The 13,924-nt window shown below is 41.0% G+C and overlaps 1 protein-coding gene across 24 annotated transcripts in view; it reads right to left on the bottom strand.

Annotated features, from left to right (window-relative positions):
* Positions 1-13,924, bottom strand: part of ADGRL3 (adhesion G protein-coupled receptor L3) — a 493,463-nt gene that overhangs the window by 319,988 nt on the left and 159,551 nt on the right. For 2 of the 24 annotated variants that reach the window (XM_071431584.1, XM_071431587.1), the window contains exon 3: positions 9,626-9,680. The exons of the other annotated variants lie outside the window; for them this stretch is intronic. The gene's annotated coding sequence lies outside the window, so the exon portion shown is untranslated. The remainder of the gene's footprint in view (positions 1-9,625; positions 9,681-13,924) is intronic. 24 annotated transcript variants of the gene reach the window in all.

Below are 13,924 nucleotides of genomic sequence, written 5' to 3'. Positions count from 1 at the left end.
ATGATAGGATGCGGAAATTTTTTTTTCCTATCATCTCACGGGCTGAGGCTGAATGAGCAAAGCATTCACACTCTACAAAGTCCAAACACTAATTTTTGAGAACTAATGTCTTGGAACCACCAAAGCCACAAACAAACATTTTATCCTCCTGGAAAGTACATTATTGAGTCACAAAGCTCCTGTGCAAAAGAGACAACAGGACTAGCTCGTCATTACACACCATTTACTCCAGTTGTAAATCTGACCAAATACTCTCTGCCCTGCCATCCTTCCTGCCAGAGGAGAACACACCAGAGATGTGACCTGTCAGGTGGTGTCTGCACACCCTTCCCCTTAAACTTCTGCAAAGCCTTCAACTCAAGCTCACACACAAATATTACCAAATACACAATGTGTCTGGAGACATGCCAGCTGTGTTTAACAACACAGGGCACCACTAGATTAACCAAGAACATTGGAATGCTGCAAAGTTCTGGGTGGGTTTGTGTTTCATCTAATCAAATAATCACAGTGTGTTTGAGAAATGGGTATCTGCAGGGAAACAGCTACATAGGAAATGAGTGGAACAAGCCTTTTTCTTAATGGTCACTCAACTCCCACGAGCAGCAGAAAGAGGCCTGCAAAACAAAATTCACTTCATTGTTGGATTACCTCCAGGTAAAGTACAGCCAAGGAGAAAAACTAGAGAAAACACTTCACTATCTGTGAACTGTAATGCAGAGTGTTACATTTATTGATGCAAGAAAGGGATACACTATCACAGTGAAAAATTTAAGAGCCTGACTTAAGGGGTTCAGACTTTAACCACAAAGATGATGCAGCCTGCATTGATTTAAGACAAAGTTCTTCTGCTCACTGACCTTTATGCCCAAAGGGCTGCCCCTGACACCTTCACAGTCTGATCTGCTGCATCACCCAAACCAGAACTGCATGCTGGCTTCTCCCAAAAATCCAGCTCAAAGTGCTACTGACAGAATAGGAGAAAGCTAAATAAAGGAAACTAAGGCCTCGTAGAGAAGAGATGAGCAGTGAAGTATTCATCAAGGCGTTGCTCATAAAAGAGCATTATAGATACACTGACAATCTCAACATCTACCCAAGTCTGTTCTTCAGCAGTTGATGTCAAGCAGCACATGGAGCATTTTCTGAGCTCATCTGTCGGTAGTCTACAGGGAGGGTGAAAAAGAAAAGGAAACCAGTTCATGTGGTGAGCGAACAGATAGGCTGAATTCAAAGCAGAATTCAGAGCAGCGCAAGCCAAACCTGTCAGAACTCCATTTAATTACTGCCTTCTTCCAAACACAAGCATTTGCACCTGCACAAAGCTGTTCCCTACCCTTCTCACACGGCAAAAGCTGCTCCAGGTATCCAGCATTTTCTAGGCAGCCAGGGGAGGGAAGAGAGTCTCTTACAAAGGGGCCCATGAGCAAAAGCCAGATAAGAATGCTGGGGTTTTCTTATCCAGTTTTACCTGCAGCAATTTCCTTCCCATCCCTGAAAATATGGAGAGCAAAACTAACTTAAACAAATCAAGGATACAAGGATTGCTTTCTATTTCTTTACAGAATAAAGATTCCAGCACTTATTCTCCTCCTCTGACAAAAGTCACCGACTAAGTAGGAAATAAGTGTGATGTTTCAAACAAATATCATTTAAATTCTCTATTTACGAGGGGAAAATTTTGGAAGTAATTAAACTCCTCGAAGCTGATGATCCAAGCTGGAACCATGGGTGTAACTCCCCATTCTCAGCATCTGCTACTTGAGATTATTTCAGGCAACATATTCAGAATTTTGTTAAGAGAGGGAAGAGAAATAACCCAGCAAGAAAAAAATAAAACATGCAATATCTGCAAAATTAAATTAACTGCAATTTAATGTTAGAAAATTTCCATAAGTAAGAGAATGAGCTCTATTTCCACTCCCATTATGAAGGACTAAACAAAAAATTTCTTCAATACATTTGGCCCTAAGTTGTTTGCAACTTATTTTGTTTATATTTTGCAACATTGCTAAAAAGGAAAAATTCTGCTCCTCCAGTCTCTTTCCACCTTTATCCTATTTCAATACATTTTCCCTGTCAGGTACTCAGGATGTGTCTCCCTGGGTCACTTTGTGGTGGCAGCAACCCAGCCTGCTATGTAAAAGGTTACACAGACATTAACAACTGTAAAACACAGGGGGAGCAGGGCAGGAGCAAGCTGCATTCCTGGCATTTCCACATGCATTCTCACTCATAGCCACTCACTGAAGCTACTGCTACATAGTCATTGATGGACAGATTTTTCTGTGTGCATTTTTAAGAAGTCAGGAACACGTTTCTGAGACAAACTGAATTGTCTGTAAACTTTTATCTCTGTCTGCATTCAGCCCAGGAGAATGTTCATCCTATACCACAAATACTTATCAAGTCAGAGCTCTCACTGAGTTCAGAAAAAAACACTTTTGTTTCTCAAAATAATGAGAGTTGTCCACAGCTTTTAGCTCTTCATCTTTCAAGTTTGCCAGATGTGAGGAAGCACTGTGAGAGAGCCAGGGAGCCTTCTTAGGGTGACAGGACACAGCAGCTTGTGGTTCAAACTGCTCACATCTACACGTCCTCTTTCTGTACTGCATGTACCTGCTTCTGCTCTCACACCTCTGCTGTGCTCGTGGACCCTGAAGGAAATGACTCAACCCTCTCCCCCAGTATGTGCAAAATGACACAGTATTTCTAAGTCACTTCTTCCAAGAAAGATTTAAAATGAGCACTTGCACCTCTATTGCACTGAATTGCCATTCCTGTACATTAAAATTCATTTCATCCATCTTGTTTGATAACCAACCCAAGACCATTCTGCTTGTTATTTCCACCCTTATACCTGATGTAGCACTCTGGAAACTAATTTCAAAAACTTTAAAAACACGCAACAATAGCAACAAGATCTAATAAGTTAGTGTTTATCCTGGATTCTCGGGTATCACTGCAGTGCTACTTACGCTTCCCTGAGGAGAGAGGCCAGTGCAGCAAGGAGCCACTCTCAGCTCAAACCAGGCTCATCAACCACCTGTTTAGGCTATAATTCAAAGTGACAAAGAGCTCTTTAGATGTTCTGCGGGATTTGATGCAAAATAACTCTCAAGTGTTAACTGAGTTAATTCATTTCAGATTAATCAAGCCTTTGATGAAAGCACACCCAAATACAGATCAGCTGAATATAGTAGTTCTTGGGGTTTTTTCCTGTGTAGGTGAAATAGAGGCTTTTGTGCTGTTCCAGAGGTCGAAAGGGGAACTTGAGCTATCAGCTGCTTTTTGGTTTTCCCATTCAATCCAGAATCAAAGCAATTTTAGCAGAAAAATATAATTATACTAAGAGTGAGGCCGTTCACACATCTTGTGACTACACATGGAAGGATGGGGGGAAGTAACAGAGAAAAGTTAAGAGTCTTGAAAATATGGTCTAGAAGCTGAGAAAGAATGTACTGAATTGTACATCTGAATATCACAGCTACTGAATGTTCCAGACTTTCTTTAAGTGCCTGCTGGTTATCCTTGGCAATGTAATTCATCACAGATTTAAGAGTAAAGTACACCATTCACAAGGTCCCTGCGTGTGTGCAAATATATGATAACACATGCAAAATTTCAAAAGGTGCAGAGTATCATGTGAGGATGTGGTAAAATATGCAAATGTTTGTATTGCATTACCACCCCAGATCAACGGGCTTTCTGAAAACTGATTACAAAAAACTTGGTACTCTCGCTGGTTAAGCACCACCTGCTAAAGCACATCACAGCTGGCAAGAAGCATGTCAGTCCCTCCACTCCAAAGCCATCAGGGCAAAATAACCCCTGCAAATACTGGGAAAAAGCTATGCAGCTCTTCACACAAGCTGCACAGCACCATCAACTTCTGACCACCTGGAACAATCCTATGTCATCAGCAATCATTGCAACAATCTTCTGAAAAATTCTGGGGAGGTGTTAAGATCTTTCTCAGAAATTTATTATACCTACATAATACACCCATCTTCCTCAAATGTTTTAGTTGATAGCACATCTTTATAGAGGGAAAATAATGCATAAGCAAGCACTCTTCACAGTATTGCCAACAGTTATGATTTCATTGCAAAACTCAATATGTGGCAGCTCCTTGCAATAATAAAAATTTCAGCTTTCTTTTCAAGTAAATTTCTCCTTGCAGAAAGAAGCTTAAAAATAGGACCCAGGCACAGCTCAGAGGCTCAGTAAACCGGTGGTAAATAAACATAATTCAACATATTTGATTTGAAATTCACATGACTTTTAATCAAATCTCGGTTTTTTGTGGTTTTTTTTTTTCCCCTGTGAATGTTAGAGGATGTTGAAAGTCTGGGTCTGACAATACTCTCACAATGCTTATTTGCATTCCATAGAGCCTTCGGCAATTCTTCTGTGACAAATAAAACACGTGTGGTGCGTGCACTGAAAATGCAAACTTATCACCGGGGTCAGCATAATTTTAATTTCCCTTTGCTACCATAAACTCAGCTTATGTTTTGAGGCATCACCTCTCCCACACATCCTGGCCCCATTTCTTCAAGAGCCTTACTATGACTGTAATTGTGATGGCACAGATCCTGCACAGGGTCTTGCTTTAACATGAGGAAGCGACAGCCTCCAAGGAGAAAATCAGCCAACTGAAGGGACAGAAAATTCCATGAGAGTTCAAAGAGGGGAAGTAAAGTCAGATATTGGGACCAGAGAAGGACTACTCCTAAACGCCTCTGGATGCAGCCTTTAAAATACTTTTCAATATTCATTTATCCTCCCTAGCTCTCTCTCCCTGCTCTCTGCTTCATACCACCTTTAATTTTCTTCCTTTCCTCTTCCTGGCAGGAAAGGACCTCTTTAACTTGCATTGCTCCAGACTGACAAGCAGCTGCAGATATATATAGAGAAAGTTTAGTGACATTTACCTTCACTACATCGATGGGATTTTTTTTTGCTGAGGTGTGCAGGGAGAAGCCATTTCCCTTTTGCCTGAATCCATCAGGAGGCAGCCCAGAGCTCATATTAGCAGCCTCTTCCCCTCTATACATCAGCCAGGAACAGCTGTTTGCTCACCCAAAAGCAGCATTATGTCAGAGAAGTTTCTTACTCAGAAAGATGACAGTGGACCACTTTTTGTGAGCCCTGCAATTCAGAAAAGGAGGAAAAGGCTGACTTGTGCCCACCCTGGGGCACTCTCCTTCACAGCCCAGCTGGCCCCACAGTTCTTTGGCTACCAAGGTTAAAGACATCAACAGCCACAGAGAATTGAGCAATGCTGAGCTGAAGCACAGAGTCTTGCCCCCTCTCTTTGATGGCTTGTTTCATGGGACCTGGCAGATAGCAACACATGAACCAAAAATACCAGGATCGTGACTGCATTTCTCGTAGGAAGCAATACTTTTGACAGTGCTGGGTTTCCTCAGCCTCAGACTCGCTCCAGCTCCACTCACTACTTGCAAAGAGGACTATATGCAGGAGTAACACAGGGAAAAAGTACCTCTTGATTGAGGAATTGCAATGAGAACAGCCAGAAAACTGTAATGTATTTCCTGTGTGCAAATGTGCATCCACCACATTTTTTATCCTGCTCTTGGCTTAGTATTCTCTTCTCAAATGGATGGTAGCAGATATGACTTGTTTTACTCTAAAAAATTGTAAATTTCCTTCACTTTTTGTGCTGATTAGGAAGTTAACAGGCAGTATAAGGAGGGATAACAACTTTTTCCATTGAAAATGTACTGCTCCTGAAAGACATCAACAACAAGAAACCACCTTACACACAACACTATGCATATATGCACAATATCAAGAGGAACAAAAATGGCTAGTAAATGAGATTAATGGCAAAAGCCAGGTGGATAACACATTTTTAAAGGAGAGTTATCTAGGAAAAAGATAAGTTTAATTGTCTTTCAGATCTGTTATGATGTAATAAATGTCTATTAATGTTTAGCAGCAAATTGGCTTTTAATGATCATTGCTATTTTTAGCTGGTGGGTGACACGTAGTTTAAATATAAAACAGATTTATGTTTTGCACACCAGGACGACTTTCTCAGATGACTCTCCTTGATTTAACCTCTTCACACCCCACAAGACATTTAATATAATTTTATTTCTAATAGACTGTGAGCCAATAGGATTGTATTTGCTACTACTGATGTTTTCAATGAGAAATAAAATCAATGAGGTTTATGCTGAAGATAAGTGTAAGTGATTAGTTAAGTGTAAGTGGCTTGGAAAATATTAGGAGGGCTACATTATTCAAGCAAATAATGCAAATTAAAAAAGACTCTGGATTGAAGTAAAATCTATTAAAAACCCCTGACCTTGCTGTGTTGAAAAAAAATCTTAGCTAAATTTGTTCTTTTGGGACTATCTCAAAAATGAGCATTAGTAGGTGAGAAATTTTGTCACATTTTTCAACACAAAGCAGTCAACCTTAAACATTCATACCTACAAGAAAAAAAAAAAAGAAAGAAAAAAAGCTTCTTTTTAGACCTAGAGACAAAGAGCAGCCCAGTAGGTTGCTAGGAGAAAAATAAACAGCACTTGGTGTCATATAAAAAGAGCGGGCAAGCGAAGCAAAGCCCTGCATACACTGCCTGGGAAAGCCAGGCAGGAACACAGAAACAGCATTCTGCACCACTTTCAAAAAAAAAAAAAAAAAAAGAAAAAGATATGCATACAGAAGAATAAAGGTTGCATCTAAATTTCTAGGTGTGGTATTCTCCAGTGAGTTGCATACACAGAAACAATAGCAAAAGCAATAGGGTCAATTAGTGAACAAAAAGTATTTATAGTTCCCTAAAGCAAATGTCTGTGTACTAATAACCAATAGCCTGTTTTTCCACATTTTACTATGTTAATGAATTCTGTTGCACATTAATCAAGAGTCGATCCTCTTTGATCTTTGGAGGAGGAAATAAAAAGAAAGAGATTTAATTACTGCACTCATTTTCTGCACAGATACTTTTGTTATTACTTATATTCTACTAACAGAGGTCACCATCACCCAAAGCCTAGTTATGAAAGGTCTTGGGCATTCTCACAGTAAAAAACAGCTTTCTTCCTCCTTACCCCTTCCTCCCTCATATTATCCAAACAACAAAGAATGGCATGAAAACACTCTTTTGCAGAGAACAGAGCTGTAGAGAGAGAGGGGCAGGGGATTTCTATGTGTGCCCTTCAACTCTGAAATCAGGCTTCAGCCAGTTAGTGGACCATTTCCAGCCAACTTTGAAAACCAGTCATAAATACTCAACATCTCTTTAACCCCTGCAGAAGCAGCCCTTCAGAACTGCACCCAATCCAACCCCTAAGGAAAATACCCCTCAAACACAAGCTGAAAGACTGCAACGTTTCTCTGATCTCCTTCCTAATGAGGAGCATCGCATCACTACACACAGCAGTGACTTCAAAACTGAAAGGGCCACTGCATTACGGCTGAGAGTCAACACTTCCCCTGGTACTACAAAAAAAACATTTTATATGAGAAGCTCTGCATGGATAAAATATTTATAAAATAGAGATCACACACACTCTCTTCCCTTCTGAAGTGAAACAAAGGCCAGATATTTTCAGCTGAAACTACAAGAGGGACCTTAACTAAACAAAGCATTTAAACCTGGATGGAATTTCACCAGGAGCTTCCAGCTGAAGCCTCCGCTCTCGCATCCCAACTTGGCATCATCACAACATATATATGGTAACCAGCTCTTCTTCAAAGTGACTAGCACCTTAACTCTTGCAAAAAGTATTTTTAAAAGCCAAATACTTGCTTTTTGCGAAAGAAAAGCAAGTTTTGCAGAAGAAAATCTTACTCCAGCAAGCATGTGTGCTTTTTTAATGGGTACTATCAAGTTTTTAAACAGTAAAATACTTGGATGAGTGAAAGGCTAAAATTAATTAATTCCTTGAGTGCTTTCTAGCAGAAATTAATTGTGAGGACAATCAGGACAAACGTGCTTTTTAAGAGAATTGTCTTGGGCGCTGAGTAAGGACTATGAGACTCTTGTCCTCTTTTCACGCCTCATAGCTGATGATCAGTAGCAACCACCTAAAGAGAAAATGCACCTGTTGTGAAATTTGCCAGTATAACATGGGCCTGCTTCTGTAAGGCTCAAACATATTTCTTAATGACCTATTACATAGTAACACCCACTGAGAGGGCCAGCAGAAAACTGAAAGCAGGCTTTACTACAGAAAGCTATCTTAAGTCCCAGAAAATTCTTATGTAAAGTATGGGAAGGGGAAAACCCCAAATTAAACTCAGGAAATTCTTCAGTGGCTTTTCCCCCCCATTTAAACTTGGGAGTCCTACTTGACTCCCTCTGAAGTCATGGGATTGCAACTTATCTCTTAACTAAACTAGACGAGAGTGATTGCATTCAGCAACAATGCTCTCATTTGTAGCTTGTCCAACTGAAGCAACAATCTTCCATAACATTTTACATTTTTAAGTATGCATTGAATTTAGAATAATCAAGAAAGGATTCTAAACATTTAACTCAGTCACAGCTATCTGGCAAAATCAAACACCATCTAATACAGTCAGACTGGCTGTACCACTAGAAACTCTGCAATGAACTTAATTATTCAGCTTCCATTATCTATAAGGAAACAGCAAATAACCTCATTTCCATGTATCTGAGTATAACAGCTGTAAAATTTGCAGTAACACCTTTATTTGTGGTATCAAAGGCCACTGCTGATTTTGCTCTTAATACCTTGCTTCCACCTAGATAAAAAAGTGAGACATCTCAGTAGTCGAGGAGTAACATTTAATTGCAGGAGTCATATTCAATTCCAAAGAAGAAATTAAGCACCTCTGGCAACTAGAAGGCAAGATAATTCATCTGGTGTATGGGCCTGTCTCTTGTGATATTTTGCAGGGGACTCTGTAAACACCAAAATGTAGCTATGCTTGATAGACAACATGAATTTGGGGGGAAGAGGGAAAATTTTGGTAACTCCTGAAATGTTCCCTTTTAAAGAAAAACGCCATTTCTTGTTCCTCTGCAGGAGAATGTTTCAAAAGCCAGCTCATCTGAGGTCACTGGCAAAGTCCTGCTGATTGTAAAGGAAGATGTACAATCAAGAGAGAGCTTTTGAAAACATCACCCTAAGCCTAGTAAGCAGCAAGTAAAACCTTGGTTATTTAAGGTCATAGCTGGAAGTGAAACTGCAATAAAGTACTTCATTTGATTATCTGAAAGGCAATTCACTGTAAACAACAAACAACAACTCTTTACTACATCTTTACTTTGACTTATTTTACTGTAAGTGGACTAAGCACTGCAGTTTATAAAAGAAGGGAATAAATGACAGAGAGACATCAATCCTAAATATTTTGCTAAAGAAATCACTCTTCTGTTCATTTTGTTCTCCCTATAAGGGAGATTCACAAGGCTAAAGCAGAAACACTGGGCTTCAAAAGTAACCAAAATTGGCAAATTGTGCAGAAAGATAGAGTCATTGTTTAGTACTTGGCATCAGCATGGATCTGAGCAAGCAAGAACACAGATTGCCTGTGATGGGAAAATCTATCAAATGTAAAAGAGCCAACTGATGGCTAAAATTCTAACATTAAGGTCCTTTCATTCACTGCTTACCTTCCATTTACACCAGTTTCATTTCCAAAGCAAAGGGACCCCAAAGAGGCAGTGCCTGAATTGAAAGAGAACTGCATTTCAGCTAAGAGCAAGATCAAGACCTTCTTACCAAGATCCAAATTTACAATCAAGGAAAAAGCTCAATATACCTGAAGTTCATTTTCCCCAAAATAACATTTTTCCATTTGAGTTTTCCCTATACTGGTTACAGAAATATGGAGAGAAGACTCAAATTTGTTTTCTGAGAGCAAGAAGGGGTAGATTGCTCCCTGGCATCAGTGTCCCTTCTGACCACACAATCCAACAGTGCCTTTGCCCAAAGCTCACTTGCAGTGCAAACACAGCCAGTACAGTTCATACACAAGCCCACAGACCCAGGGCCCAGCCAGGGCTGTCTCATTATGGAACAAAACAGAAATAGCATTCCTAAATTGGATGCGATCACCAGGAACAATTTAGCATCAAATGCTTCAAAATCTGCATGTGAAAAGCCAAAGCACTGCATGCCAGATTTCAGGCTGTAGATAGCCTTAGGGTGAGAGAGCAGGCCAGTCCAAACAGGACAGTTTGCTATCAGAAATTTATCAGTGTTCATGCATTATTTCTTCCTCCTGCATTGGGAATTAAACCCACCGATGTGGGGCTCAGATTGGCAGAGTGAAGGGAGGGACAGATGACCCAAACAAGCACTTTGTCACAGCTAGAGGGAGAAAGCAATGTTTGGCAGAGAGCTCCACTCATGTCAGAGGTTGACATCCTCTTCATCCATGAGGGGCTTGTTGAGTGCCACAGCCACATATTGACAGCAGAAAACAAAAATGCCTTTTCATGTTAATCAGGTTGGGAAAATTCCAAGAGTTTTCCCCTCCCTTCTACCTTGTTTTTAAAAAACTCCAATATTGAGAATAACACAGTCCACTCCCAAACACAAGAAAATCAGGTGGTTTTACAAGCCTGAGTCTTTACAAGACCCATCACCTGAAGAGGAAGGAGCTAATCAACTCAGAGACAAGGAAATCATGCTGGGTTATCCAGCAGCAGAACTGAATTTCTCTCTGAAGCAGAAGTTTGTGGCTCACGTGACTGGGTATGCCAGGACTTCTCAACCAACCTGCACATATATCAGGGAAATCCTGACAAAGTTACCTTTATCTCCTCCTTGAGAATTAAAATTATGTAACCTCTCCCTTCAGAACACAAAAGATAGAGATTTACTCCTACCCAAGCATTTCTGATCCAAATTACTTTTTCTGAATTTTACATTTTCCTAAAAATAATTATCAATTTCAATATTTTATAAAAATTAGGTTTTCCTATTAACCAGGTTAGAAATTACTTTTTCTGATAATGTTTCAATCCATGGCACTTCATTCTAAGAAACTAAGGTGCTAAGGTGCTCTTAACAGAAGATTTCAGTTGTGTTGAAACATTCTGGCTGATACATGATTTTGATTAAGAAAGCCAATTTGCTGGAGAAAATAGTATCCCTGGATTTTTTTCCATCTCCTCAAAATTGCCAATAACTTAAAGCAATTTTCCCTCTACTCAGAGAAGATACGTGCAATGTGATGACTCAGATCACTTGCATAAAATGGTCAGACCACTGGACAGAGTTCTATGAGCTGAGAGAACCAGGAGGAACCACCATGCTGCTGAAAATGAGGGCTGCTGCTGGAGAGCTCTCCATGTCCCTGGTTCCCCCACCATTTCTGCTGTGCTTCCCTCTGAAAGAGGGCAAATCCCTTCTCTCCCCCATCCTCCTCCAGTGCAAAATCCACACACATCTTCAGGTTACTTTTTCCTGCCACCAAAGCTACTTCAGCCTGCATATGTTCCACCTTTTAAACACCTAGAGACTGCACCCCACAGGGCTTAGCCCCAAACTCACTGACTTTTCCCTCAGAAGCACTGCCGTGAGTTCAAGCCTTTTATTACTGTAAGGCAAGACTGAGAGGAACCCAAAGGTGGAGAACAGCTGAGGACACAGACCTCCCTAGAATTCCCTTTATAATTAAGTAGAAGATAGCCACAATTAAACCAAAACAGCTAAGTCAGAGAGTGGGGCTGCTCCCTGCTGACAAACTCACAGGTATCAGCAGTAACGATGAATGCAACATCCCCTTTGGTCTTCCCCACCAACTTCAGCAATCCTTGTGCAAAAAGGCACCAGGGAAGAGAATCGAGGGAGTGGAGCATGTTCCAGCACTGCCATCCTCCATTGCCACACAATTAGCTCAAGCACTGTTCTCTACAAGACTCTCTTGTGTTTCAGCTCCCCCTACATACTTCAGTTTCCTACCTGCCAGGAAATATGCTCACCAGCATTTAGCTTTCAGACAAGTGAGGTGCCTCACTGGAGTCTTCTTTCTCTGACCTCATCTGGGCCTTGCTATTCTCATCCACAAATGACAGAACTAGAGAGGAGAGGCAAAGTCTTCCCTACCACACATGGCACCCCTGGCCAAGCAAACACTATAGCTACAAAGCTCATGTCAGGAATAAATTGGGAGTAAAGCTCAGGGCTGTCTTTCAAAAAGAACAAAAATTGAATCCTGAAATGGTTAGCACAGTACTTTGGATCCACAGGATTTCCTTGTGCCTCCCTCTCCCACAGCATTTATGCTACCTTTCCTTGCAAAAACAGCCAGCACCTCTGATTCATTTTTGACTACTAATCTTCCAGTGAGCAGCAGGCTTTTATCCAGTTTAAGAGAAAATGTCAGTCAGGCTGGTTCACCCTACCTAATGAAATCATTGTCACGTACATAGTTTCAGAGAATACCTGCAGACCACACTTAAGACTAAACCAGGACGTCGCAGTCCTCATAGCCCTTCACTGCCTCTACATTTTCTCCCTGTAATTTAAACCAGCAAAGTTCTTGTGAAATGGAGCAAGCTGCAACCCTTAAAACACATTCCTTTATCTTCTTAACCATTGAGTGTCTGAAAAGGTTTTCCCCATGCTAAGGAAAGGGACAAAGAGGAATGCTCAGGAACACCACCACATGGCTATCCGGGGCAGGACAGAAACAATTGTAGGGATAAGCAGCAAAGCCAGAGCTCATCTTCACAAAGCCAGTAATTGTGTCCGTAAGGCCAGCAATTTCAAAGGCAGCCTGCATGAAAATCACTATGAAATGAAAACATCAAACTCGTGTCTCTGTGGTGTAAAGCAAAGCCATGCTGCATCCACAGTGAGAAAATTAGATCAATACTGCTCAGGGGCAATATTGGGAAGCCACTAACCAAAGGAGCAGCAATGTGAACCTATTGATCCTGTACAGCTACACTTCCATGCTTCTTTCTTCCCCTTCTGAAACATTTGCATTGCCTTGCATTATGTAAAACTGGACACTGTAACTCCTAATTAATGTTTCCCAAAAACCTGAAGTCAAAATCAGACAATTACAAGGACCCTTGGTAGCATTAAACATTTGTCAAAACACATTAAGAACAAAAATTTATTTTTAAATTATTCTGCTTTCTTTAAACTATCAGGCTGAACCCTTAGTTAGAGCAACCTCAGGCAACTCAGCGAGGCTACCTGGATGGACTTGTGACATGCACTGCCTGCCTGGAAGCTGCTCCTGCTGAGCACACAGGAGAGCAGACAAAGCACACTGCTAAGTGGGGACAAAACCAGGCAAAATTAATGCCTGGGCTTATTTTATTGTGCATCCAGAAATGGATAAGCTTGTCAGCCACTGGAGACTTGCATGTCCCTGTCTTTCTTCCCAGCCAGGTGAAAGGCTTCTGGGGACATATTTACCTTCCTCTCCCTCCCCCCATTGCTCCCCTGGTCTCAGGGTGAAAACCAGGGCAGGATTAGAAAAGAACTGGAGGATAAACACATCGGTAAAACAATAAATACCAGCTAGACAGCTTGGAGGGTCAGGAGATGTTTAGGAAGATTACAAGTTCAAAGACCACAGCAGCAGCAAGTACTGACAGATAAAATGCACTGCTCTTTCTGAAAAGTATATGCAAGTTGCACACACATATGATGTGCATAGATACAGGTTTTCATACAAAACTTTAAATTTTAGCCTTTTTTAATGACTTTTTTTTTCAAAAGTCCTGGAACATGAAAGCACCTTACTGCTGCTTTCCTATGGCAGAGTGCATCCCCACAGGGTGCTGAGGAGGAGACCTGGTGTCACAGGCCTCCAAAGGCATTTCCTTAGCGAGTCAGAAATTCAGGGGTAATGGCAGAAGCAGCCAGGGGCTGCACAGGAACCCTCCCAGCTTCCCAGCAGCATCTCAGGAGAAGCCCTGCATGGTAACTGTGGCCCCTACCTG

This window comes from Agelaius tricolor, unplaced genomic scaffold (genome assembly GCF_023055355.1).
Source record: "Agelaius tricolor isolate 1412-34295 unplaced genomic scaffold, bAgeTri1.0.p SCAF_8, whole genome shotgun sequence".
In the NCBI taxonomy this organism is placed as follows: Eukaryota; Metazoa; Chordata; class Aves; order Passeriformes; family Icteridae; genus Agelaius; species Agelaius tricolor.
This window is presented reverse-complemented; position numbering and strand designations above follow the sequence as displayed.